We start from the raw sequence: 6,082 nt of genomic DNA, 5'->3' as shown, positions 1-6,082 counted from the left end.
ATTACATATTTTTCATATTTGCCAACTATTTGTGATGATTTAATACATCACAAGTAGTTTATTAGTTAAATCATATTTGGACAATGTTTACAGAAACTTAGATACTAATGTCTGCATGAAGTTATAACTGTATGAGAATTTATAAGTTTACCAAATGAACGACAAGTATCTAAGGTTCTAAGTTTAATGCTTTTCTCATCACAAGTAATAATGCTTTTCTGATTTAATACATCTCAACAATAAACGACATCTGCATAATGAATTAAATCATTTTTCATGTTTACAGAAACTTAGATACTCATCGCCTAATGGTATGTTTTGGACAATGTTTCATATTTGCCAACTACTTGTGATGTATGCCCACTGGTTAGACCAAAAGCATTTGTCTTTTGCATCAAATAAACATGTTGTTGCTTATGTTTTTGAACTAATACATTGTGATGTTTGGGGACTACATCATGTTGCTTCTCATGCTAGTTATCGTTGTTTTGTATTCATTGTTAGCTTTTCTTGAAGTATTTATAGAAAGAGTCTAACTCTAAGGACACTGTTTATTGTGATATTTGTTTGAATTGATGGAATTTTGAACTTTGCTGAGTTTTTGTATTTTGGCTTTTCTTTTCATCGATAGGAACTGAGTCCTTGATATTGACTCATACAAAAAACGGTCTAAGGACACGATTTATTATGATATTTGTTTGGATTCAATACTTGATTTTGAGTGAAGTTTTTTATTTGTTAGGTTCAAGTTTGACGTGTAAGGCTAAATTTTGAGTCTTGGGGATTTGGAAGGAAGATAGGAAGATTGCATTGGACGTGTTTTAAGAAGGTTGGCAAGTGGAGAAGGTGCACCCAACACAAAAAGGACTTCATAACAACATTAATAACAAGGACAAGGTAATATTTATAAGATGCTTATCTTAAAAGTCATTGTCTCAATTTGTTGATGTTGCATATTTTACAATCATAATTTTATGCTTTTAAAACTTTCCCTTGTTATTTTTTTTGGTTTTTGTTATTATTTTTTTTTTTTGGTAGATTAAGTTGCATATTTTACAATCATGGATAAGTCATGGATGAAAATGAATAGAATGTCAGCTGAGTATGGTTTAGGGGTCGAGATGTTTATTAAAAATGGTCTACAACATTCAAATATACCGAATATCATGAGTTGTCCATGTTTGAAGTGTGTTAATGTAAAGACTCTAGATGTGAACAAAATAAGAGAATACTTATTTTTAATGGTATAGATCAAAGTTATCAGACATGGATTTTTTACAGTGAATCATTACCGATTAAGAGAAATAATGAAAATGTGTCTACTAGTGAAAGAGACGAAGTTGATGAGGATGATGTTGATGTTGATGACACAATTGGAATGTTAGAGGCTGCATATAATAACTATTTTAGTGGAAAATCCGATGATTTTGAAGAATTATTAGATGATGCGAAGAAACCATTGTACCCAAATTGTAAAACTTTTTCCAAAATATCTACATTGGTAAAGTTATATAATTTAAAAACTAAATTTGGATGGAGTGATAAGAGTTTCACTGAGTTGTTAGAATTAATTCATGACATATTACCTAGTCCTAATGAAATTCCAACTTCTACTTATGAAGCAAAAGAGATGTTGGGTACTCTTAGAATGTAGTACGAGAAGATTCATGCGTGTAGAAATGATTGTTTCTTGTTTAGAAAAGAACTCTCTAATGCAAATGTATGCCCCATTTGTGGTACGTCAAGATGGAAGCTTAAAGAAAAATTAAACGAAAGGGCTAAGAATATCCCAACAAAAGTCATGTGGTATTTCCCCTCAATTCCAAGATTTAAAAGAATGTTTCGAAGTAAAGAAACAATAAGTTTATTGACGTGGCATGCTAAAAAAAAAAAGAAACAAATAGCTTATTAAAACATTCCAAAGATGCCTTATCGTGGAAAAAAATAAACAATTTGTGGCCAGAGTTTCGGTCAAAACCTAGAAATCTTCGTCTTGCTCTTTCGACAGATGGGATAAATCCACATTGAGATCTTAGTAGTAGATATAGTTGTTGGCCAGTGATGTTAGTGACGTACAATCTACCTCCATGGTTGTGCATAAAGCAAAATTTTTTTATGTTGACTGAACTAATATCTTGTCCTAAACAACTGGGAAATGACATAGATATTTATTTAGCTCCGTTAGTAGATGACTTGAAAAAACTTTGGAAAGATGGGGTAGAATGTTACGATGCATATGAAGAACAACGTTTCATGTTTAAAGCCTTTTTATTATGGACCATTAATGATTTTCCTGCATATGGTAACTTGTGTTGTTGTACGGTTAAAGGATATCATACATGCCCAATTTGTGGAGAGAATACTTCATCCACTTATTTACCAAAAGGGAAGAGGATGGCAAATCTCAGGCATTGCAAGTTTCTACCCCGCCATCATCCATATAGGAAACAAAAGAAAGCTTTTAATGGCGCACAAGAATTAGAATTTGGTCTAGAACTATTGAGTGGGGAAGAAATTCTTGCAGAAACAAGTAAGTATCAATATTCATTTGGTAAGAAAAGTATCAAAGAAAAGAACAGTGGAGATAGCACTTCAACTTATTGGAAGAAAAAATCTATTCTTTTCTAGTAAGAATACTGGAAGTATCTTGACGTGCGACATTGTTTAGACGTGATGCACATTAAAAAGAATGTATGTGCAAATCTTATTGGTACATTGCTTGATATTCCTGGTAAAACAAAGGATGGAATAAAGACTCGATTAGATTTGGTGGAATTAAACATTAGATCAGAGTTAGCCCCTCAAGTAGGAGAGAAAAAAGTCTTTTTACCTCCCGCATGTTATACATTAACACAAGTTGAGAAATTGAGCTTTTTAAGGTACTATCAGAAATTAAAGTACCTGAAAGCTATTCATCGAACATTCAACGTTTAGTGTCGCTCACAGATTGAAACTTTACGGACTTAAGTCGCATGACCATCACGTTCTTATGCAACAATTATTATCGGTAGCCATTCGTGATATTTTTCCCAAACATGTAAGACTTGCAATTACTCGCCTATGCTTCTTCTTTAATGCTATATGTTGCAAGGCGATCGATTTATCTTAGTTAAAGGGTATGCAAGAGGATATCGTTGTCACTCTATGCCTCTTAGAGAAGTATTTTCCTCCATCTTCTTCACAATAATGGTACACCTTGCAGTGCATCTCGTAAGAGAAGTTGAGTTTGTGGACTTGTTTATTTGAGGTGGATGTATCCTTTTGAATGATGCATGAAAGTGTGGAAAACTTACGTACGAAATAGAAATCGACGAGAAGGATGTGTTGGAGAAAATTATATTGTTGAAAAGACTATAGAGTTTTGTTCTGAATTCGTATCTAGTGTTAATTCTATTGAGCTAAACTCATTAATAAAGAAAGCGAATTCAAACATTGATAGAGCATCGTCAGCTGCTTCTTTTATCAGATCGAGTAAGGATTAGTTGGATCAAGCTCATCTTTATGTCATTCAAAATGTAAATATGTGCTTCCTTACGTCGAGTATGTAGATCTCCATCTTATTCTCGTTTTAGGTTACTTGATTATTCAATAATCTAATAACTTTGTCATTTATAATAGGCAACATATGGATATTTTGTCTAAGCTCAATTCTGGTAAAAATAAAAGTAGAAAGTGGATTCAAGAAGAGCATAATCTTACACTCAGTCGGTGGTTGTCCACACAGGAAATCTCTAGAGACCTACTATTTGATGTATAATTAAATGTTAACTACTAAAATATTTTGAAATATATCGTAGGTTGCACTAGCTCTCAAAATTACCAAAAATTCCATATCGCCTTCTTTGAGATGGATAGCTAATGGACCTTGTCCAACTGTGGCAAAATATTCTGGTTATGTGGTCAATGGTTACTACTATCACACAAAGAATCGCGATGATGTTAGAAGGGTTCAAAATAGTGGAGTTAGTATAATGGCTACTACCATGCAAGTCTCTAGTGCTAAGGATAAAAGGCCCATCATGTCAGATATGACATTTTATGGTGTAATACAAGAAATATGAGAGCTTGACTATCATGGATTATCATTTCTTTTATTCAAATATAATTGGATTGAGAATAGAACTGGAGTCAAAACAGACGAGTTTGGGTTTACTATTGTTGACCTCAATCGTATTGGACATAAATCAGATCCGTTTATTTTAGCCTCTCAAGCAAAACAAGTGTTCTATGTAAAAGACCCCGCAAATTCGAGTTGGTCAATTGTTTTAACATCTCCACAACGAACAATTGAGGGTGATTTTTATGAAGATGAAATAGGAGACATGCTACAAGAGTGTGGTTATGGAGGTATGCAAAGAATGCCCAATGTTGATACATTTACTGAGATTGATGGTACAACATCCACATACATTAGACATGATTGTGAGGGTCGATGGGTTGATAAATAATGTATTAAACATGGTATGTCATTTACTATGATTATATGTATTTAAATATTAAGATTATATGTTTTTTATTTGAGTAATGTTTTTTTTTTTTTTAGATTGACATGGAAACTTCAACAAGTAACAGCAAGGATGATAGAAATATGATCCCACAAAAACATAGCAGAATAAGTATACCACGTGGCCCAACTACAATGTCTGAGTTGGCACAAATAAGGACATCTGGGCAACGATTAACCATCGATTATAATGAACATGGAAAACCGGTTGGATCTGGAGCAAAGAAGATGCAGAGTTATATAGAAGTTTGTGATCGACAACAAATTCCTATAATGTATGATTCATGGAAAAAAGTTTCAAACCATTTAAAAGACAAACTTTTTGATTGTGTAGCGGTATGTTTTCTAAACTACTTTTTTCATTGTGCAGATGTCATTCAATGTGGACTCTAAGTTCAAACATTATATACTAATGTCTGCATCTAGGAAGTTTCAGACTTTCAAGACAACGTTGACTCAAAAGTTCATACTTTCATTTAAGGATGAACCCTCGGTCTTGCAATTTCCACCCCAACAATATTCTCATATAGAGCAAGATCATTGGAAATCGTTCGTCAATGAACGATTGACTGAAGAATGGGAGGTAAGTCATTCACAATAAATTACATGTCAACATTATCATTGTTTTGATAGGTAACTTCAACTAGATTTGTTGTACAGAAAATCAGTCGTGTTAAAAAAGAAAGACGTGCGAAATGTGTATATAATCACCATATTTCTCGGAAGGGCTATGCAAATCTTGCCCAAGAATTAGTGAGTTATTTGACTTAAATTAAATATTTTATTCTAACATATTTATGCTAATTAAATATGTATGTTCATGTAGAACCTATCGAATGACCTTTCTTATCGGGCGTATGGAAAAAAGCAAGAAAAGGAAAGAATAATGAATACTTAATGAAGTTACTCAAGAATGTGCCAATCGGATTGTAAGTATATATTATGCAAAATTTAAGATGACATATATAAAAATTTAAGATGATATAGATATTGTGTGAAAATTGTAATATGTTTTACACGATAAATTGGCTGAAGTTCATGAAGGTGAAGATGTTCTCACCAAAGCATTGGGTACGTGTTAGAGGAATGGGTGATTTTATTTCCCATTCTCAATATTTCAAATTAGTAAAACCAAAGTCCTCTATGAGCCAAGAAATTGAAGGAGACTCTAGTAAAAAAAATGTTCGACATGGTAAAGTGTCAAGAGAAAGAACTTATAGCAGAGAATCTCATCAGTCCAAATCATCTGTTGGAAGTGTTGCACTAAGTGTATATGAAGAAGAAAATGTCTAAAAGAAGAAGATATTGAGAAGATGTCTAAAGAAGATTTGGAGGTAATTTATTTATTGTGACTTTTAAATTTTAATCATATTGTACGTGCTTAACCATGCATGACATAAGTTCTTTTAAATTTGTTAAGGGGATACCATGCCACTTGACTATAGGAACTGTAGATAATATTGTTATAGTGTGTCATGATTAACTGTTAAAGTTCTTATTGACATTGTCATTGGAGAAGATTTGCCTATACTAATTCCTTGAAAGGTAAAATAGATTTCTTAAAGCAAGCAATGGGCA

At 32.7% G+C, this 6,082-nt stretch overlaps 1 long non-coding RNA gene across 1 annotated transcript; it reads left to right on the top strand.

Moving 5' to 3' along the window:
• The first annotated feature begins 845 nt into the window (after window positions 1–845).
• On the top strand, window positions 846–5,081 carry LOC120072829. Its single transcript, XR_005480606.1, has 3 exons — window positions 846–897; window positions 4,544–4,779; window positions 4,875–5,081. It is a non-coding gene; the product is annotated as an uncharacterized LOC120072829 (long non-coding RNA).
• The last annotated feature ends 1,001 nt before the right edge of the window (window positions 5,082–6,082 follow it).

The sequence above is a fragment of the Benincasa hispida genome, chromosome 3 (genome assembly GCF_009727055.1).
Source record: "Benincasa hispida cultivar B227 chromosome 3, ASM972705v1, whole genome shotgun sequence".
NCBI lineage: Eukaryota > Viridiplantae > Streptophyta > Magnoliopsida > Cucurbitales > Cucurbitaceae > Benincasa > Benincasa hispida.
Note: the sequence above shows the minus strand (reverse complement) of the source record. Positions and strands in the feature narration are given on the sequence as shown.